Raw genomic sequence first — 23,228 nt, forward strand, 5'->3', positions numbered from 1 at the left:
GTTTTCTCCCTAGGGGGCTGGTCTCGAAACAGCATGCTACTAGGGGAAAGGGTCTGTGAGCTGCAGCCCACGAGAGCCGAGGCCATCTGCAGATGCCACGATAGATTTGCTTTTCTGCCAAGCCCCCGCCATCTCTCTGCCCCCATCTCCCTGCCCTCCACATTGCTAGAATGATATCTTTGTTAGCTAAATGTGAGCACATGCCAGAAGCCGTTCATCTAAATGAGCAAGTGCTTTCTGGGAATAGGCCTGATGAAAGAGAATCCGAGGAGAGCTCTGTAAGCCTGCCAAGCCCTGGCTGCTGAAAGGAAGGCAGTATTATTTTCAGAGGATGGGGTGTGCCAGGCAGTGGTGAGACACCAGGAAGAGGCAGAGTCGCTTAGCAGGATCTTCATTCTTGCCCTGCTCTCCCGGCCCGGCACCCTCCCACTGAGGATGGGAGATGGCTCTGGGGAAATTCCATTCCGTAATTCATTTAAGCAGGATAAACAGAGCTCCTGCTCTGGAAGATCCAGCCCTGAGCAAAAGGCACTTGGAATCGACATGAGGGGCTCGAATGTCCCTGTGAAACATAAACATAAGGAGGCAGGAGACATGAGATGCAGCCGGCTCTGACCCCAAAAAGCCATGGGACCTGAGTAAGTGACTTCGCCTCTCTGTTTTGGTCTCTCGGTAAAGTGATGCTGGGCTTTGTGGATCCCCAAAGGGCTGCAAAGGTTTTTTAGAGTTTCCACAGACATTATTTGATTAAATTTGATTTAAAATTTTTCAACAATGTTAAAAAATAGGAGATAATCAAAAATGACATGGGCCAAATTTTAACCCACTGAAGACTGCCAATGTGTTCATTATAATGCCGTGTAAACACCTACTTGTGGGTAAACCTTGGAATGAAGTTGTCCTGCCATCTGTTTAATAGAAGAGTATCTGAGGTTGCAAGGAAAGCTATCTTTGAAAAATAGAAAGAAAAAAACAGTTACCATGTGCAACTAGTTATCTGAATAAGGATTTTCTCCGTATTGCACAACGAAGCATTCCAGAAATAAGCAGACCTGACTCCTCTTATCCATCTAACTTCACTTTTTGGGGGTCAACAAAATAGCCTTATTACCTCAGTGACTAGCCTACAATTTACCTTCATTTTAACTTCAAAATGTATTAGCACTAATAAAATACTGCTTTGTCTAATTATCTGTATAACTGTTCTAATATGGTTATATTACTAAAATATTTGAAAATCACTACAGCAGAGACTGCAAAGGGGCCTCAGCTATTATGAAGGTTCTGGGACCAGGCACATGCTGTGGGTCAGGCAATCACCGAGACAGGAATGCCACATGAAAACGGGCAACAGTGAGCAAGCAGATTTCATGGGGAGGGGACAGTTCAAGATACCTTCTACATAGCAAGCACTCAATAGCTGTTTGTTCATTGTCAACAAATAGAGCCAACCCTTGGAAGGGGTGTGGTTCTGTTCTAGATTCCTGCACATCCAGGAATTCGTAAAGGAGCAGGGCAAAGACGAGGGTGTAGCATTGGCAAGCAACGAGGAGATCAGACTGGCTGCCTCAAAGTGTTTATGGGGGAGTGGGTGCAGTGGGAGAAGAGAATGTAAACTTTGGACTTTCGAGAGTGACCTCTCAGCTGGTAAGCAGCCCTTAATCCTTGCTGCTGATTTCAGAAAATGTTCTGTTTAGGACCACAGGCAGAATTGCTGCCTATTGGCCAGGAGAACCTTGTAACCCGCTGCCAGGGTGTTTGGTTTCATAGAACTGGAAGGAGCATGATACTCTCCCATCACTGTCACTTCATTCCTACAGTGGTAAGTTGAGACAGCAAGTCTCATGCTAGATAGGAATCACCTGGAGAACTTGTTAAAACACAGACTTCTGGACCTTAACTCTCAGAAATCCTGATTCAGTGGGTTTAGCATGAGGCCTGAAAATTTTCATTTCTAACAAGCTCTCAACTGAGACTAATACTGCTAGTCCCTGAACAACATTGAGCAGTATCTTAAATATTGATAGGACACTTAATATATCTTGGTCATGGTGCAGGGGGTCTACAGAAGATGGGGAAAAGCTCCTCAATAGAATAACCAGGACAGGGTGTCCTTTTTCACGATTGATGGGTGGCATGGATTAAAGAGGAATCTCAGATCTGAATCCACAGATGGAGGAGGGAAGTCCCATGAACATGGAGCAATAGGGCAGGGTACCCATCTCTGACCCAGCTTCCATATAGTTGTCAGAGAACAACGTGAAGTACAGAGAACAATGTGAAGATGAAAAGCAAGTTCAGGTCAAGAGGAAGCCCTAGCAAAATGAGCATGAAAAATGAGAGAGAGTCCAAACGTGCTCATACAGCATCCTCAGTGTTGGGGCTAGCAGTCCATGGTTATCTGAGCAGTGGGATGAGGCATGTTCTTGAAAGTTCTGTTGTGGGAAGAATGTACATTTGATGTCAAGAGCGAATCTTGCCCATGGTTACAGATTCAATAATTTGTCTAGTCACAGACCACTCACCCTATTTTCTTTATACTGCTCTTATTTTCACAATGAATAACTTTCTTTGGCAAAAGAGATGCCGGAATATTCCCCTTCCCACATCATTGGTTTAAAAAGTATGTACAGCTTGACAGGATCTCAAAAACAGCTATCATCTTTTGATGTAGTGTCTCTTTGCCAACATGGTGGTAAATGTAGCCATGCTGTTTTCAAATTTGCTGTTAAAATTCTGTTCTAAACCTTTTGAAAGAGACAAACAGATGTCATACAGGGCAGGGTATTGTGGCTTCAGTTGGGAAAATCATATGACTCACTCCTATAAATGTGTTGGAATACTTTCTTTCTTCCATAATTTAGCCACAAGTATTAATTAAAGCATCAAATGTGTATTTGGACCTATAAAATCTTCATAACCAGCCAAAGCAAAAGGAAAAGCTATTGAACACTTGGAACTTTAAAAATACATTTTTGAAATGGCCATGTTGGAGTTGAACATTTTCTTTAGCAAAGCTAAACTCCAAAAAGGAAAATAGCAACTAAGACGTAAAGCAAATTGCTTTTAAGAATGATCCTGTGGTGGCCAGGCATGGTGGCTCACACCCGTAATCCTAGCACTTTGGGAGGCCGAGGAGGGCGGATCACCTGAGGTCGGGAGTTCACGACCAGCCTGACCAACATGGAGAAACCCCATCTGTACTAAAAATACAAAATTACCTGGGCGTGGTGGCGCATGCCTGTAATCCCAGCTGCTCAAGAGGCTGAGGCAGGAGAATTGCTTGAACCCGGGAGGCAGAGGTTGCGGTGAGCCGAGATTGCACCATTGCACTCCAGCCTGGGCAACAAGAGTGAAACTCCATCTCAAAACAAAAACAAAAACAAAACAAAAAAAAGAATGATCCTGTGGCAAAATTGTTTTACTTTGAAGAACCATCCTAGAATGCATTTGTAGTGAGTGCTCCATATTTACATATGGTAGAGATGGTCCTCAACTTAAAAATAATTACAAAAGCCCATTTTCAACTTGGCGTTAAGAACTAAGAAGACGTTTTCTCATTTAAAAAGTCATTGAATGTGGTAGAAAAGTGCCAGGATGGACACACACAGGCTCCACAGCCTGTGATTAAGTTGGATAGTGGAGCAAAGGGTGTTCACCTGAGTGAATGAAGCCAGTGTCTCATGAACAGGGATCTGCAGTGGGAAGGAAGACTAGGAAGGGGAACGAAACCTCTTTCCCAGTCTTCCCCCATCCTTTCCTGGATGTCTGAGTGTTGAAAATAGGTTGTTTTATTTATTTATTTTTCAAATAAATACATTTTAAAATATTTCTTTAATTTTTTAAATTTATTTTAGAGACAGAGTCTCACTCTCTTGCCCAGGCTGGACAGCAGTGATGAGGTCATAGCTCACTGCAGCCTCAAACTCGTGGGTTCAAGCAATCCTGCCTCAGCCTCCCAAGTAGCTGGGACTACAGGTGCATGCTGACCATGCTTGGCTAATTTTTTAATTTTTTGTAGGGATGAGGTCTCACTATGTTGCCCAGGGTCAAATAAGCACATTTTTATTGAGTATCCTATGTGCCAGATATTATGCTGGGCCACAGGATGTAATGAGAAAGACTGAAAGATCCTTCCCCTTAAGGAGCAAATAATTTAAGTGGGAAAGAGACAATTTAATAAAGAATTACAAGAAACAAAAAAAATTAAAAGAGAAAGAATTATGGCCGGGCACGGTAGCTCATGCCTGTAATCCTAGTACTTCGGGAGGCCAAGGTGGGCAGATTACCAGAGATCAGGAATTCAAGACCAGTCTGTCCAACATGGTGAAACCCCATCTCTACTAAAAATACAATAAAAAAGTAGCCAGGTGTGGTGGCACACACCTGTAATCCCAGCTACTTGGGAGGCTGAGGCACGAGAATTGCTTGAACCTGGGAGGTGGAGGTTGCAGTGAGCTGAGATGGCGTCACTGCACTCCAGCCTGGGTGACAGAGTGAGACTCCGTCTCAACAACAACAACAAAAAGAATTACAAGCATAAGCTTATGAGATTACAGAAGCATCTGACTTATATTTGGTGAATCAAGAAAGGCTCCCTAGAAGAAGCAACATCTAACCTAAGGCTTAAGAGATAATAGCCCAATGAAGGGGTCAGAGGGGCAAGGGGAAAAGGAATGTTTTCAGGCTGGAAAGCAGCCTGCACAAAGTACCCAGGACATGAGGCATTGGGCTGGTGGGGTAGGGAGACACTGTGATGGGTTCCATTTTGGAGGTGTTGATTGATGTGTCTGCGAGGTGTAGATTGTCCTGTAGACAGTTGGGTACAGGGATGTGCCGCTCAGGAGGGAAGTCTGGGTGGAGAGTACAGACATGGGAGTCATCAGTATGAAGACATTGGGAGTGGATGGGGATGGGACCCAAGAAGCCAAGAAAATAGAGAGTCAAGAAGTAGGCAGAAGTCACCATGATCAGGGCTTTGGGGAGGTCACGTAAGCCAAGAATGGAAGTTTTCATTGCATTTCATCATAACGTCACTGGTGATTTGAGCAAGAGCAGTTTCATAGCAGGAAAACAGGCAGAAGACAGATGAAGTGGGTTGGAGCTAGAGTGGAAGGTGAGGACCTGGAGAGCACACAAGGCAAACGACTCTTCCAAAACCCTTGCTGAGAGAGGGGGCAATGCCAGAGTGGAGCGGGAGTTTAGGGAGAGGACATTTTTGCTTGTTTGCTTAGATGGCAGAACAGACGGAGGGAGGCAGTAAAGATAAAGCAACTGAAGATATTGGAGGCAAACAGGAAAGAACTAAAGTAAGGTCACCGAGAGAGCAGTAGCAGGTGGGATCCAGTATGGGAGGAGGACTCAGCCCAGAAGGAAGGACGGTGGAAAGATGGGTGCTTGCAGGTTGTTTTGGAGAGCTGGTGGAGTTAGGAACAGGAAACTGAGGAAGTTCTTATGGGTTTTCTCTGTGTGAAGGAAGGCAAAGTGTCCTTTAAGAGTGAGGGGGAGAGGGAGGATCTGAGACCTGAGGGGCAAAGAGGACTGCTCTCTCTTCAAACATCTCTGTGTGCAGCTTTCTTCAGCCCCCTAGGGTCAAAGTGCTCCCCTGCTGCCTTAATCTTCAAGCTGTGCCCTTTTGTCCCCACCTACCACCTAGCTCCCTTTCTGTATCATCAACATTTCCATATTTCAACCTGGCTGCCTGGGTGTCAGAAGGGAAGTTAGACCAATGTCTCATAACCCTATTGAGGCATTTGTATTTCTGTGGAAACAATCATGTTAACCTAAATAAACCTCTAATTCAAGAGTTTCAACAGAGGAACAGATGGAGTGAATAGTTCTGGGCAGTGGCCAGGATAACTATCTGGAGTCTTCCTTTGGGGGTACCTTTTATCCACACGGTGATCTAAAAGACAAATGCAAATAAAACAGGAAGGTCTGCAGACCTTCAGGTGCAGGGAAGGCACTTGGCAGCCAGCTTCATTATCTAGATGGAATGAGATCTGAGAGCAAAGTTCTGCATGCTCTCCCAGCTCCAGCTGCTCCCAGGACCTGGAATGGCCCATCATCTAGAGATTGTGGCTCCTGGAACAACCAATACAGTTAAAGCTCACAGCCAGGGTCAGCCTGGCCTCCTCCATAGCACACTAGCCTCCACTGTGTTAACTCACGTGGTGTAACACACAAGGTGTAAAGCAATGCATCATCCACAACTGGAATGGATCTTGCAGATGGTGTCTACCAGTGGTGATGGTAACAATTTGCAATAGGTCAGAACACTTTATTTTATCATCTGTTACTATAGCCTGGGGCACTGGAACTGTTAAAACATGTTCAGACTAAAGTCTTTATACCTATCTATGAGCTTATGCCAAATATGTGAGACTGTATGTGTGTACTTCCTGTTCCCTTGGGCCTGGAAGTTCAGTAATACACATAGAAACTCTACCTTTAACCACCCTGAACTCTATCAGCTTATGTGCTCAGACTCAGAGGTAAAGACAGTTGCATTTTGAGTGAGAAATCATTTTTAAAATATTTTATTGATTTTTATTGTCAAAGAAAAACATCCTCATTGTAGGGAATTTGGAGAATACAAAAAGGCCCCAAAAGAAAATAACTGTGATGTGCAAGCCCAGTTCCCAGGAATGACCTATTTGGATCCATTTCATTTAATCTTTTACCTCTGTCTGTCTTTCTATCCCTGTTTCTCTCGCTGTCTCTCATTAGGGATCATATCTCTGTGCAATTGTATATCCTGCCTTTTTCACTTAAACCAGGAAATGTAAAAGCAGTATCAGAACCTTTTTATTTCCACATTTTCCTCCTTTATTTCTGTCTGCATCTTTCCTTCCTCCTTTGCCAGTATGCCTTTATTTTGGAGTTTTTCCATTTTTATCAAAGTTCAATTCAAAATGTAAAACAGTTTATGCTTTTTGAGTTTTATTTCCTCCCTACACTTGTTAAAATAGACTAGTAAAAAGAAAAGTTTTCCAGATTATGATAGATCCGCCTCCAACTGTATAACTGATTCAATTTAGAGTCTTAGGATAATGATCTGCCACCATATGTGGGTTATAACTTGAGGTTTTATAAAAATGTGTCTTGGATTAACTGACTATGCCACAGTGCCGGGTAGCTGGCTTGTTTCTAAGAAGTAAAATGCCTGACATTTGCTTGATGCCGTCAGTAGAGCTTTCTGATGAAGGCAAATGAAGCAACCAATTAGGGATGTGACTTCAGGTGTGGTCTCCTTCCAATAGAGGTGTTGTGCTCTCTGTCCAAGAAGTTTTCCTACAAGGAGGCATAATGCCTTAGAAAGCAATTATCTTATTTAAGCCTACACTTGTCTGGGGAGCTGAGGTCAGCCACAGAGCCATTGGAAAGAAGGAGCTGTCTGCCATAGAAAGCACTTTCTTTGGTGGGGGAGAAGGGGTCAGTTTGAACAACTTTGCTTTTGAATTGAGTGACCTTCTGAGCCCACAAGCCTGGTAAGATTAAACGCAGAGCAAACCTCAGGACGCGGTCACCTCCTCTCTCTTCCAATCACTCCCATTTCAAAACAAAAACAGAAATACTTTAAACTTCGCTTTCCAAAGCTGATGCCCTCCCCAAAAACTCTGTTACTGCTTCTGCTTGGATTATTTTCATTTCGGTTGTGTTTTTCTGACCGAAGGCCAGGCCCTTGTCTTTGTGTATTTGTAAAGTGCCATGTCTGCTTACTAGTCTTTAGAAATTACAGACAATAACAGGAATGCAAGAGAAACTGGCAGCTAAAGCCTTGCAGCTTTTCTGAACTAACGCTCTGACCAAGAACCAGAATGGAATATTTCTATAAGGCAATATTGAAACATTCTAATCCCAAGAAACTAAATGAAGTCTGCTTTAGCGGTATATAAACCAGCACGCCATGTTGGCACGGGGTCTCTGCTACTCGCATGGTTAGCCGTGATGCCACGTTAACGAGCTGTTGCTTGCAGTCAGTATGAAAGGGAACACATCCTTTCAGTGAGGGAGCCTCAAGACAATTTCATGACAATAATGGCTGAGTTTAGACTTCACGCCGCCCTCTGTCCTTTCTATGCCAGCCTCCTGAAGATCCAGAAGTTCCCTGGGCATGATGGTTTGCATCTTGTGACATGTATCTGGCTGCACTAAACTTGCAGAATTTAGGAGCCACAGGAAAGAAAGCCCAGTACTGGAGGGAGAGCAATGTGAATGTTTGGATTCCGCTGAGAGGCACGACGAGGCCGGGTCAGCTCAGCAAAACGAAACAAAGCAGAGGCAAAGCAGACAAAGCAAAAGAGTTTTATTTCCCTCTCTCCCTCCCTCCCTCCCTTCCTTCCTTCCTTCCTTCCTTTGTCCTTTTCTTTCCTTCCTTCTTTCTCTTCCTCTCTCCCTGCCTTGCTTGCAACTGAACTTTGCAGTGAATTGTCTCCTCCTCACTTCCGCTGTAGTCATGACTTCGAAAAGGCAGAAAGAACTTGAAAATAACATTTAAGAGCTTAATATCATGAACACAACCCAATTTAGAAGGTAATTCATACATGAGGTGTGGATTAGACAACAGAATAGACCTTGAAGGAGTCTGTACTAATTGTTCCAGCCCCTAGAATACAGTGATGGCGTTATTACCCATGCAGAAGCAGAATACACCAGCCTAACAAAAATGTGCAAGCTGAGGGTGGCTACGAAGGCAAGGTCAGTATCACCCCATGGAAAGCATTCCTTCTTCTCATTATGTGGTCCTCCTCAGGGCATGCGCCGAAAGAGGCTGGAACTGTCCTGAAATGAGCTGGCAGTTTCTGGGCAGCTTATATCACCAGGGTGCTAGACCAGGCCCTGTTAAGGCACAACCAGCCCAGGAAACTTTTAGCTGGAAGCATAAGTGTATTGAATTTAATGACCCAGGCAGCAGCAGAGGTCACTGCAACAGAACTCTAAAATGAAATCCTCCCCCATGGAACACTGCTCTCTTTTTCTTTAAAAGCAGCCCTGGAAAATTAGAGGCAGAGCCCAGTCAGAACACAGACTTTTAAATTTCATTTTTCATTTTAGGAATCAATAATTGAAATATTTAATGAAATGCAAATCTCACAGAAATCAGGTTTGGAAACTTACAGTTAAATTTTCGTCCTAGATTTGTTTCCAAATGTACATTGTTGAGGCAAAGCAGTTAAAATATAAGTTTTAAAACAATTGTTACTATTCTAAGAGGACTTTTTATGAGTACATTGTTCAATGTAGTCACATTTTATTTCTAAAAATAGACAAATAACAAAATGATTCACAGATGTTGATTTACAAGAAAAATAGTGAACTATATAAACTGAAATGTATTTGAAGGAGGGATAGAGGCCCTCATTATAAACCATTCCATAAAAAGAAAGCAATGCCTTCTCCCTGACTTCCCAGGAAATTCCAAATCCCGGCTGGACCCGCAGCACCCGGATATGAGTGCACCCTGGTCCCTGCTTAAGGCCAGTCCTGGGAACCAGAGCTGCAGACAGTGACAGATGGCATAAGCATCTAGCATCACACCCTGTGACAGGAGTGTACCCTGGTAAGGGTGGATTTTCTGAGATGGCACTTCTCAATAGTTAATCTACATCAGAATTGCCTGGAAAGCTAAAAAAGATGCAGATTCCCAGTCCCCACCCCCTAGAAACTCAGATTCGGTATAACTAGAGTGGATCCTAGAAATCTGCACATTAAATCTGACTTTCAGGTCATTCTGCTACAGACAGAATGTGGACTACAACTTGAGAAACACGCTCCCCCCTACCCTTGCCCAGGGATACCATTGAAATCATTTACCTACTTTCAGAATCCTGCCTGCCGCTGCCAGATAGGGTTCATCCAGTCCATCCTGTGGTTTATATTAATACCTGAGGGCATCTCCAATACCCAAATTTTTGAGAGCCACAAAAAAAATAATTAGAAATGACTGACCTCACGTTTTGACTCTAAACTGTTCACTATACAATTAACGTAAGCATAATTATATACATCAGACTGCTGTTAATAGATGATGTGGTTCTGGAAATACAGCCTAATCCCTGCTGTATTATATTATGTCCAAATATTCCTGCCCCTCCTGGCTTGGCCCCAACCCTAGTAGTCTGTCCTAGGAGATTGAACTTCCTGCCCATTGAAGGTGGGTCAGCCCAGTGACTTGTTTTGTCCGATGAAATGTGAGTGGGAAGTGGGGCTGCTGCTGTGATCAGAAGCTTTAAGGGCCATGCTGTGGTTCTGCCCTCTCTCCTCCCTCTGCCATGAGAACAGTGCGTTCCAGATAGGAACTGCTCCTTTAGTCTTGATCCAAGTGGGGAGACTTGGGGCAGTTGGGAGTTGAGCTACAGCAGTCTGGGGTGAGAAATAAACCTTTGCTGCTGTAAGTTCCTGAGACTGTAGGGTTGTCTGATACTGCAGCCTAACTTAGCAAAACCAGCTGGCTGTTACAGCTTCTCATTAGTACTGGTGAAATACTAGGCTGGGCGTCGCTATGGGAAATGTCTTCGTCCTGGTTCAGTCTGGAATTTTCTTTTGTCATATGAATTCTTTCTGTTCCACACATCAGAATGTGCTTCCTTTTAATGGCATATTTAATATTAACTGCAGAAAATTATGAGTAGTCTTAAAAATGCTCAGAGTTGAAATGTAAAAACTTAACTCATCAGCTGTATCTCTAGAAGTTAATTCTTAATAACATTGAACCTAGAATGTCCCCCTGCCCCACTTCCAGTATACCTTGCAGAGGGACCTGCCACCAATGACTGATTAGCAGGACCACAATCTGTGTGTGTGGTATTGCAGCTTCTTGTCTGATTTTCTGCTCCAAACATGTGGTAATCTGTCTTACATGTCTCCATAAGGCTATGGCGGTGAGAAAGGGTGTTTACTTGCCGCTATTTTGTGATGGGAGAAAAAAAAATTCCCATTTCAGACCATGGTTTTAGTGCTCTACCATGGGCTCCATGATATTTCCTGTGTAACATTATCAAACATTTCTGTGGAACTGCGGTTTTATGGTTTAACGATCTCATGCCCCCCTCTGTGTTAAGCCAGTGACCATATATCACTGTCAGAACACACCTGTGAGTTCAGATGAGTGGGAGAGAAAGGGATGGGTCGTAGCCAGTTCACTGAGGATTTCTCATAGGTCACAACCTGTCTTAGCTCCACTGGCAGTATGTGGCCCTTCCTATTAGTCACACCTAGACTTCTACCATGTCAACTCCCAAATTTTCTGTGTTGCCTTGGACTAAGCCCCTGAAGCTAGTTTAAGCACAGAGAAAGGAACTTATTCAAAGATAAAGAAGTTTGCAGCTTGGCCTGGGAAAAATCCTGGAAGCAGAAAGTAGAGAATCAGTGGGAGCCAGCCCAAGCTCTCCCTCTGCAGATCCCTCCCTCCAAGACTCCTTGGTGTCCAAAGACTGGCTTCCCCTGCTCCCCAGGCTCCATGATGGGATGAAGCTGCCCACACCTCCAGAGTCCACATGTGAGAGTTCCAGCCTCAAGCACAGGAGAAAACTGTTAGTCTCAATCCTTGATATCATCAATTTAATAAGTATTTCTTGCACACCTAGTATATTCCAGGCACTGTTACATGCTTGGGATACACAAAGGAATGAAGAAGATCCCTATGGGGTGGGAGGTAGGGGCCAGAATTCTGTTTCATAAACCCATGGTTACCAGGAGCCCAGCCTCATAGGTCTCATCAGAGGCCTCAGTAAGAAGTGTCATCATCAGCTGGGCTAATATCCCAAAAGATGACACACAACCAAAAAGAAAATGGCAAGTGGGAAAATTCTGGCATGGTCTCAAACAGCATTTTCCACTCAGTTCCACCAGTGTATTGCAGGCCTAATATTACGGCTCTTAATTTGTTCTCATTACTTAGAGCCAGGAGGGTGGCTCATGCTATTACTTTCATTTCACAGAGAAACAAAAACAAAAAGAAGGACAATACAAGAGAAGGAGTTGGATGAAGTCAATGTTGCTTGGGCACCATTCCTTAGAGTCCTTTCAAAACTGATGCCTCTCAAAATATGGTCAAATGGCCACCAGAGTTCATTTCTGGAATGAATCAATGGTTTTCTCACAGCCTTTCTGAAAGCTGTTGTATCCAAGGCAATACTATTCTTGTGACACATTCTAATGAGGTCTGTTTGGGAAGAGAAGTGGAAATTGTGGTATTGCATAAGTAGGCCCTGGGCCACTCTTCTAAACCGTATTCTACTCCTTTCAGGCATGCAATAGGCCTCCAGTTGGAGATTTAGAAAGCTATGGTATGCATGGCTATTTTGTAAGTGAAAATACACCTTTGACTTTGACTTTGGTACAGTGAAAACAACCAGGCTCAGAGCAAGGCCTGCCCCAAATGGAGCTGCTCCACGCCTGCTGGGGAGACAGTGCAACAGGGGGCAAACTAAAACCAAGAGTGAGAATAGAAAGCAGGTATTTACCCAACCCTGCCGTAGAAGTTGCTAAGAAAATCATGGAGACTCATTTCACTAGAACGTGCTGTGCCTTCACCAAATAGAGGGTGGTTCCATTTAGAGAAAGAAGAAAACAGTTGCAGATGGTAAATGTTAGTCCAATAACGAGTGATAATTGCCAGTCCCACATCCTCGTAGATACACACTAACCCAGCAACCCTCAGAATGCATGGGAGCCTCAAAAGGTAACTTCCCAGGCATGAAATGAATGACTTCTATGGAAGGAAGAAGGAAATTTAGGCAAAGAAGATGACTCAAACAAAGACCTGTGGGCAAGAATGAACACAGACTGAGGGGCTGCAGGTTATTTCAAATTCACATTGTGAAGCAGGGAGAGGAGCAATGAGGCTGATAGAGGCAGTGGTATTAGTGTGAGGGTCTTTATTCAGTAAGTATGAGGAGCCACTAAATGCCCTGATTTAGATTTTGGCTGTTGCTGGGAAACAATTCTCTCTGGGTTTTTCACATTTCTGCATGTGTTGTGAGTGAGGTGCTGTCATTTTGTTCTAGATTGTTTTCAAAGATGTTTGTATAGCAAACGTCCTTGGAAGTTAAAGAGAGTGACTCCCTTTGGAGCAAAGAGGAGGTAGTTTGCTTGCAGCGCAAGAAAAAGGACTCACATTCTCTGACCTGGGCATTTCCCAACTGAGATAGAACTTCATGGTGCTTGTAGCATCCACCTGGGTCACTCGATGAGGCTATGGTTGCCCCTGTGGGATTTAGGGATCAAGGGAAACTGAGGTAAACATGAAATTCGTGCCTCATACTATGCTGGGAATTACAAAGTCCTTTATCTCTGACCCAGGAGTTTTATGTCCTCTGTCAGCATCTGCAAAGCTGATAGCATCCAGGCTTGCAAGTCAGGTAAAATCTCAGAGTCTTGGTAGTTCTTGACAGCTGTATATTGGTCCAATAGTCTAGAGGCTGTTGCAATGATTCAAATGACAGATCGTACATTTCTTAACTAGGGCTGTGAAAGTAAGTATAGACAAGAGGCAACAGATTCCAGAAATATTTAGAAAGTAAAATTGACAGAACTTGTGGTGGTTTGGATGGGAGAGTTGGTGAAGGAGAGTGGTCATAGATAATCCCAAGATCTAGTTTGAGTGTTTGAGCCATTGCTGGGCTTCTTACTAAGACAACATCGGAGAAAGAATCTGGCTTGGGAATAGAATAAAGAATTCAGTTTTAAACATGTTGCCTTTGAGGTGCTCTTGGGATATCCAAGAGGGAACGACCGGAAGAGACCTTAACTCTAAGTGTCTGATGCTCAGAGAGAGATGTCAGGACTGCAACCGAGGTTTGGGGGGCCTCAGCATATAGGCGGGTCCATAGCCTATGATGGGCAGCCACCAAGATGGTTCCTAAGGATCCCTGCCTCCTGGTATTCATGCCCTCATGTAGTCCCCACTACATTGAATCAAAGTTGGTCTGTATGATCAATAGAATACTGAAGTGATGTATATGACTGCCAAGGTTAGGTCATAGAAGATGTTGTGGTGTATGCCTTGGTCTCTATCTCGGATTGCTTGCTATGAGGAAACTGGCTGCCATGTGGTGCGGATACCCAAGCAACCTCCTGGAGAGTTCCATGTGGATGAGCCATAGTGGAAGCCAATCCTTTAGTCCCATGAAAGCTTCAGATGTTTGGAGCCTTGGCTGATATCGTGACTGCAACCTCATGAGAGATTCTGAGCCAGAACCACCCACTGTAGCCACTCCCAGATCCCTGACTCTTAGAAAGAGACTGCGTGAGACAATACATATTTGTTGTTTTAAGCTAAGTTTTGGGGTAATTTGTCATACAGTAATAGATAATACAGGTGGCAATTATAGTGTGATCACCTTCCACCCCTTCACTCTATGAAGTTGTGGGTGTAGATGATCCACATCCCCCAACTTCATAGAGAAAAGATGCCAACAGGCTGGAACTATCCAGCTCCCACTCCATCACTCCCCATCTGCAAACTTATTAGCCCTACACCTACATTTACTTTCCCTTCAGTCTTAAAGGACTCACCTGTCTGTCTTTGCAACAAAATGACGGTTCCTCACCTTTACTGCGTGTTAGTTTCCTAGGGCTGCTGTAACAAAGCACCACAATCTGGGGTGGCTTCAACTAACAGATGTTGATTCTCTCACAGTTTGGAAGGCTAGTCTGAAATTAAGGCAACAGCAGGGTCATGCTGTCTCTGAGGAATCTAGAAAAGAATCTGTTCCGTGCCTTCCTCTTAGCCTCAGTGTTTGCCAGTGATCCTTTGTTCTCCTTGGCTTGCATCTGCATAACCTCAATATCTGCCTTCATCTGCACATGAGATTCTTCTTCTGTATCCAACTCTTCTCTTCTTGTAAGGACAACAGTTGCATTGGATTAAGGCCCCACCCTACTCCAGAATGACCTTGTCTTAATGTACATCTTAATTTAATTACATCTGCAATGACCCTATTTTCAAGTAAGGACACTCTCTGAGGTTCCAGGGATTAGGACTACAATGTATCTTTTTGGGCCTGTAATGCCAGCACTTTGGGAGGTCATGGCAGGAGGATCGCTTGAACTTGGGAGTTCAAGACCAGCCTAGGCAACATAGTGAGACCTCATCTCTACAAAAAAAAAATCAAAAAATGAAGCAGGAGAATCGCTTGAGCGAAGAGGTCAAGGCTGCAATGAGCTGTGATTGTGCCGCTATACTTCCACACGGGTGACAGAGCAAGACCTTGCCTCAAAAAAAAGAAGACAATATATATTTGCGGGGGGTGGGGGGGCCACAATTAAACCTATAATATACTACAGTGGAGAGTTGGCAGACCCTTCCCCATCCTCAGCTTACTGGCTTCCCTATAGTGGGATTTGACACTATTGATGACATCCCCTCAGAGTTCTTTTCTCCCTTGGCTTTTAGAACACCACCCTTTCAGTTCTCCCACTGACTTAACCATTCCTCAGTCTCCTCAACCGACTCCTCTTCTTCCACCCATCTGCACTCTTGGGTTCCTTGGAGTTCAGTATTTGGCCACCTTTTCTTCTAAAGCTACATCCTGTAATTGGGTAGTCTCAGTCAAACTCATGGCTTTAAAGTGTACCTAAATACCTATGGTTCTCAGGCCTCTATGCTTAGTCCAGGCAATGACCTGAGTCCCAGACCATGTATACAAATGCCTGCTGCACAGAGGAACCTCAGAAACCACGTGTCCCAAACTGACCAAACTCTTGATTGCTCCTCCATACCTGCTGCCCCTCTTGTAATTCTCTTCCTCAGTGAATCTCTCCTTCTCCTAGGTCTCCTAAGTCAAATGTCTGGGATTCATTTTACACCTTTCTATCCCACACCTGAGTCATGTCACTCCTGCCTCCTAAAGAACTCCCAGGTCTGGTCCCCCTGCATTGCCACTTATTTGGTTCAGGCCCTCAGCATCTCTCCTCTCCAGTCTTCCCCACCTCCACCCTCTGTCCCCTACTCAGTCTTCCACACTGCTGTCAGAATCCTCTTTCTACACATGATCCAATCCAGTGCTGGCACGTCCTTGCTGAAACATCCTTCAATAGCTCTTCATTTCCTTCATGTTAAAATCCAAAATTTTCACCATGGCCTACAAGGCCTTTCACCAGGTCCCAGCCCTGGCTCTCCTCAAAGGCCCACATCACACTAATCCCTTGTCCCTCCTATCACAGTCCAATCTCCCACCCACAGATTTACTTATTTCAAACATGCTGAATTCTCTCATGGCTCTAGGGGACTCTGACTCCTTCTCTCCCTTTTTCAAGACCTGGCATGTTAGCCGTGAAAATGTACCTCTCAGAGGTACCCTCCTGCTGAGGGTATATAACTGACCAAGAGCCCCAACTGGTATGCTCTGAAATCCATTGCTGCATCTGGGCTAAGGCCATGCTTCCCAAGGGATCCTCTCAGCTATTAACAGAGCCTGGCAGAATATGAAGGCAGGACTTTCCCTAGGAGACACAGAACTTTCTAACAGTCAACTCTGGCTTGAATACTCCTTGAAACCCTTGCTAAACCTTCCTTCTACTAAGGCCAACCTTCCTTTCCTCTCTTCTTTACTCAGGAGCAGACTTGCAAAGTGGTCTGAAGGTCTGAGGTTTCTCTCACACGTAATTTCCCTAATAAAGATGTTTAATTCCACATTGGTGTCAGCTTCTCAAAGGTATCAGACTAAGATACTGAACTTAAGTGTCTTGAAGTGTCATCTTTTAGGAAACTAGAGAAACAAAAGCAATTTAGGCCAAAGGCAAGAAGAAAATAAATAATAAAACTTAGAGTAGTATCAGTGAAATCTAAAACAGAAAAGCAGGTTAGCCAAGGAAAAAAGAGAGAGGACACAAATTACTGATATCAGAAATAAAAAAGGAGTGATTAGACCAGGCATGGTGGTTCATGCCTGTAATTCCAGCACTTTGGGAGGCCAAGGTGGGTGGATCAAAAGATCAGGAGATCGAGACCATCCTGGCTAACAAGGTGAAACCCCGTCTCTACTAAAAATACAAAAAATTAGCCTGGGATGGTGGCATGTGCCTGTAGTCCCAGATACTCGGGAGGCTGAGGCAGGAAAATCTCTTGAATCCAGGAGATGCAGCAAACCAAGATCCGCCACTGCACTCTAGCCTGGGCGACAGAGTGAGACTCCATCCCCTCCCAAAAAAAAAAAAAAAAAAAAAAAAAGAGTGATTACTACTAATCTCATGCTGATCTTGTGGGCATTTAGAGGATAACCAAGGAATACTGCAACAACTCCAGGCCCATACATTTGGTAACTTAAATGAAATAGATCAATTCTTGAAAGATGCAAACTACCAAAGCCCACATAAGGAGAAATAGATAATCTGAATAGGCCCAAATTTATTAGAGACATTGAATCAATAATTAATAATATTCCAAAAAAAAGCACCAGCCCCAGATGGTTTCACCAGTGAATCCTACCAAATAGTTAAGAAAGAAATGATATCAGTTCTCCACAATCTCTTCCAGAAGACAGAAGCAGAGGGAATACATTGTAACTAATTCTATGAGGCCCACCTTATCTTAATACCAAAATCAGACAAAGACACTACAAGAAAGGAAAACAACAGATGAATATCTTTATGACCATAGACGTAAAATTTCTCAACAAAAGATTAGCAATCCAAATCCAACAATATATGAAAAGGATTATACATCATGATCAAGTGAGATTTAATCTAAGTAAACAAGGCTTATTCGATATACAAAAATCAATTGATGTATACAACCACGTCAAGAGGCTAAAGAGAAAATATCACATTGTATTAATAGATGCATAAAAAGCATCTGACAAAATCCAGTGCCTATTCATGATAAAAACTCAGCAAACTAGGAATAGAGGGTAACTCCCTCAACTTGAAAAAGAACATTTACAAAAAAAGCCTATGGCTAACATCATGTATAATGGTTAGGAACTAGAAACTTTCCCCCTAAGATCAGGAACAAGGCAAGGATGTTCCCGCTCATTACTCTTTTCAACATTGTACTAGAAGTCCTAGCTAATGCAGTAAGACAAGAAAAAGAAATTATAAGTATACAGATTGGAAAAGAAAAAATAAAACTGTCTTTCCATATGACATGATTATGTACATAGAAAATTCCATAGAATCAATATAAAACTTCTGGAACTAATAAGCCAGTATAACAGCGTTGCAGGACACAAGGTTAAATGCCTCATCTTTCATTATTCCCTGCTTCCTGTGAGGCAGCCTTAGTCACTCCTCCTCAGGCCCTCCAGTGTACTTGCACACACCTCTGTTCCAGCACTGTCTACACTGTGAGGTCATGACTTGCTGGCTTGTCAGTCATCTACACTGTTCTTCCAGATCCTTGAGAAGGAGCAAGCGTGGCTCAGACCTCTTTCTGTTCAGGCACCCAACACCTTCCTTAGCACATACAAACCCTGAAGTACTTGTTTAGTGTGTGCTTATGAACAGAGTGTGTTACTCCTAAAGGTCTCCTGGCGAAAAATCTCATTTCACCTGCTGTTTTCCCCACAAAAGCTCTTTTTGCTAAAGAAAAGAGGAAATGCATATGATATCCTCACTTGGGTCACTTCCCTTTTGAGAAATGTTATTTTACTTCAATATTCTGGAATGTCCAAAATCTGTGCTAGGACAATACTTTTTATTTTATTTTATTTTATTTTATTTTATTTTATTTTATTTTATTTTACTTTTTGAGACAGGGTCTTGCTTTGTCACCCAGGCTGGAGTGCAGTGGCATGATCCCGGTTCACTGCAGCCTCAACCACCCAGGCTCAAGCAATCTTCCCTCCTCAGCAACTACCCTTCCCACTCCCCAGTAGCTGGAACTACAGGTGCCACCACCACACTTGGCTAGTTTTTGTATTTTTTGTAGAGATGGGGTTTCACCGTGTTGCCCAGGCTGGACAATACTTTTTAAAATTGACATATCTAATTATCTTAGGGACAGCAAGCAAACCAGCAGAATTCATCCCCTCAATTTATATATGATGAACAGATGACTTAATATCATATCTGGATTTTAACACTGTCTCAGTCCTATGTCAACAGAATGGTTTTTGATATCATCTCCTGCTGTATGGTAAATTGTTGCCAGGTTCCATACCAGATGAACTGCCAAATGGCCTGAAAAAGAGCAACATGCCACTGCAAATGGCAGGAATAATGAGGATGTGATAACACAGAAGGGGCTCTCAAAGGGAGCTGGAAATGCACCACGGTGAGGTCTGTGGGGAGGTGTGGGACGACGAGAATGGACGTGTAAAGGCGCTACCTAACAACTTTGTGCACTGACCCCTGTCCTGCTGGGGGATCTGAGTAGGCAAACCTGTCTATTATACTCACATGAGGCTTTGCCTTTGAAATTTAAGGCTGTGCTGGTAGAGAGGGAAGAGAATGCCTGCAGGAGGATCATTCTTGTGAGAGTAAGCCACTCCATAACAGCTTCACAATCGCCTCTCTGTGATAATTCAGGTCAAAAGGGGAGCAGGTTCCTCTCCTTTCCTCCTTCCTAACTCAATCTCACTTTTGTCCTTTTTACCTAGAATCACTTTTTTCAGTGCCTCTATGTAGTCCTTACTAAGCATAGTGGGGAAATGAGTTTTATCACCAAATGTTTGGGTAATTTTAAAACAATAGTCAGAAACACATTATTATAAGACATAGTAAGTTGCCCTATATCATCTCTACCTGAGGCTAACTCAACATGCTGGGTAGTATGTTCCTGTGAGGAAGGTCGGGGTGCTGTATTCTCTCTAGTAACCATATGCCCTGGCACAAAGTTGTAAAAATTTTTGGATAGTTAAATATTATTCACTTTTGCCTTATCTGCAATGAAGACTCATCTTCCTTCTGCCAATTAGACCACATCCTAGATACTTCTCTGCACCAGCCATTTATGAACACCCAGAGAATGGAAATTAATTTTATTAACACCTTTCAAAACACAAGGATAATAAACACACTGAACAAAATCTGAGCATTCTCTCCACCCGAATACAAATTTTCATCTTAATCAACCCTCTTGCCTAACATGGCTGGATTTAGATTTCCGTTAGTTGAACTGTCTGTGGCACACTGCTTGCCCTGTTGGCCTGCATCCTTGAGAGCTGACTAAACCCTTTATTTGTGGGCTTAGACAGAAATCTGATTTTAGACCCTGGGACAAGATTTGGCCCAATTTAAAAACTGGTTTTAATGAAATCAATGAGTTCTTAGCAGCTTACTCTCTCTTAAAACTCTAATCTGTCACTTTAAAATGTAAAAGGACCTCACATCAAGAAGTCATGGAGGCTCCTGAGAGCCTCATTGAAACGTTCTGTTAGCATCAATTGGGAAGGGCTTGCTAATGGGTCTACACAACACTGATTTATTTAGAGAGTGTCATGTGCTTGAGAGCTGCCTTGGCGAGGAACTGTGCTAAACATAGAGATACACATTCCATGCCCACTGGGCTCACATAAAAGGGAAAAAATACGCAATAGGGGTTTACCTCAGTGGGGTGAGGCTTGATATTTTCCAGATGGTGACACCACAAGTGAGTTCAATAGAAATATCTTTAGAAAAAGATGCTCAAATATTAAATAAGCAATGAATAGACACAAAGCCACGATCTGCTGCATTTCTTTACATCTGGGCTGGGAGTGTCTCTTGTCCCTAGCTGCAGATGGGGTGGTCTTCTTTGTCAGTGGGAGGCCCCATTGTATTTCCCATTAGGAAGATTATTCTGGCAGGGCAAGTTGTAGAACCTGAATGTTATTCATAAATAGATTCAGGGCTTCTCTTGGGGTGAGAATGGAGGAAAGAGAAGAGAGCAGCAAGGAAGATATTTTTCTTGGATTCAGGAGTCCAGTTCTATGCATTGCATGTAAAAGATCAGGCGTTTTCTTTTCAACCTTGGTAAAGGTCAGTAAACACAACAGTCAGAAGGCAGAAAATGGAGTGGATCAAAATGATGATCATGAAATAGCTTAGAAACAAGCTGGTCAGGACTTCAGACAGCCAGTGATAAGGCAGGAGACCATGGAAAGTGTATTAGTCCATTTTCACCCTGCTGATAAAGACATACCCGAGACTGGGAAGAAAAAGAGGTTTAACTGGACTTACAGTTCCACATGGCTGGGAAGGCCTCAGAATCACGGCAGGAGGTGAAAGGCACTTCTTACATGGCAGCAGCAAGAAAAAATGAGGAAGATGCAAAAGCGGAAACCCCTGATAAACCCATCAGATCTCCTGAGACTTATTCACTACCATGAGAACAGTATGGGGGAAACCGCCCCCTTGATTCAAATTATCTCCCACTGGGTCCCTCCCACAATATGTGGGAATTATAGGAGTACAATTTAAGATGAAATTTGGGTGGGGACACAGAGCCAAAAAATATCAGAAAGGGAAAACAGAGTCAGCCATGGGAGGCAAGGACAGGCAATGTGGCTGTATCCCACCTGGTGCTTACTAAGTCTATACTTAAGGAAATCAAGGAAGTGATCTGCTTTGCCACCTGTGTGTGTGGGTAGGTGTAGGTATGTACATGTGTTCACGTGTATGTGTGTTGGCAGGTGGAGTTCAGGAGGCCCCAGGAAAGTAGGTGGAAAAGGCCTCAGCCTGTACTTCCCTGGGGCTGTGTTATCCCCCTCCACACTTCTTAAAGGATTACGAGGCCTCTCTTTCAGTTTTTGGCTAAAGTATATAGAATGCTCAAGACAAAGAAGTACCATCAAAATACTGTTTTTTGGTTGCAGCACTATCAGTGGATGGTTTTGAAGATGTATACTTGTGTAGTGCTATTAGCTATTTCAGCTTAGGGTTCCCAAAGAGCCATGCCAATTTACTGTGTTACTCATCTTCTTCAGCTCAGCCCCATGATGAAACAGTCAAACATCCTCCACAGGGTCTTTCTACCATCATAGACAGATGAATGTTTAGAGACCTACTTAAATGACTTTGCAACCTACTCTCTAGCTTTATTTCCCTAACTTCCCTTAAGATATGAATTACCTGGGGTACCTTGTCAACCACAAGTTGCCAAGCTTCAACCATAATCCGCTGAAACAGCATTATCTGAAAGAGAGGTGTGGTGATCTACACCTTTAATAAATGCTCCAGGTCATACTTATGGTCAGGGTTCAAAACTGTCTATGCCCCAGTTTAGTGCTTTCATAGTCCAGTAGTTCAGTTGTTGTTGTTGTGGGATGGAGCTGGGACATGGATGAGTTTTCAGAGTTCCTCAGGTGATTCTAAGAAGCAGTCAGGGGCCACTGTGGCATACAGCACTTTGTCATGTTCCCCTTGTGGGCTTTGCAGTCAGACTATCTGTGTTTAAATCCGGCTCTGCCATTGCTTGCTACCTGTGCAACTCCAGGCAATTTCTCTAACTTTTCTAAGCCTCAGTTTCCTCAGTTCTAAAATAGGAACCACAATATGACCTGCCTCCTAAGATTATTTTGAGGATTAGAGAGCAAATTGTGTAAAATAGGCTGGCATGTTGCGAGCACTCAGTAGATTTTTTGCTGTCATTATTAATTTCACACGTGCCTCTGTATTAAGAACTGGGGTCACGAAGATGAGTAAGATGCAGCTCCTGGGCCCTGAGAGAGTTTGCCATCTCTCGGGAGAGAAAGACCAGTGCAAACTCATGGCTAATCCAGGCTGTAGGAGCAATAGGAACAAACTGTTCTGAGCTTAGTAGAGATGGTGAGTTGTCTCCAGTGGGAAAAAGTGGAACTAGGGACATGAAAGGCAGGTGACTTTTGAGCTGAAGCTTGAAGAATGGCAGGTGGACAAACCCTGTAGGGGGAACAAACTGCAAGCAGAGGGAGTTCATGGTGTCACCAACAGACAGTATTTCAGAGTGGCTGTGTTTAGTGTTTGCGAAATGAGCCTTAAAGGCAGATTAGGATCAAATTCTGAAGACCTATGAAAGCAATATGGAGGATTTTAGTCATGTGACAATGGGGGCCAACCACCAGAAGGTTTGTAAGTGAGATAATTGGATCTCTAACTTAGAGCAATAATCCTGACAGTAGCATGCAAGACAGGGATGCAGAATGGAGATGTGGGACACAGGGGTGAAGACTGGACCAGACATTTCATTCATTCATTCATTCAGCAAATACTTTTTAGGCACCTACTAATGACAGACAGTTGATGCTGAGCTGCAAGAGCGAACAGGACAAAGTCACTGCCCACATAGTTAGAAGGCAGTTGCAATAGACCAGGTGAGTGAGTAG

The 23,228-nt window shown here is 43.5% G+C and overlaps 1 long non-coding RNA gene across 1 annotated transcript in view; it reads left to right on the forward strand.

The window, feature by feature from the left end:
- The first annotated feature begins 203 nt into the window (after window positions 1-203).
- The window catches only part of LOC104006407 (uncharacterized), a 28,660-nt gene continuing 5,635 nt past the window's right edge, over window positions 204-23,228 (forward strand). The window contains exon 1 of the long non-coding RNA XR_680124.4: window positions 204-638. This is a non-coding gene — a long non-coding RNA (uncharacterized LOC104006407). The remainder of the gene's footprint in view (window positions 639-23,228) is intronic.

Source organism: Pan troglodytes, chromosome 4, assembly GCF_028858775.2.
Source record: "Pan troglodytes isolate AG18354 chromosome 4, NHGRI_mPanTro3-v2.0_pri, whole genome shotgun sequence".
Taxonomy (NCBI): Eukaryota; Metazoa; Chordata; class Mammalia; order Primates; family Hominidae; genus Pan; species Pan troglodytes.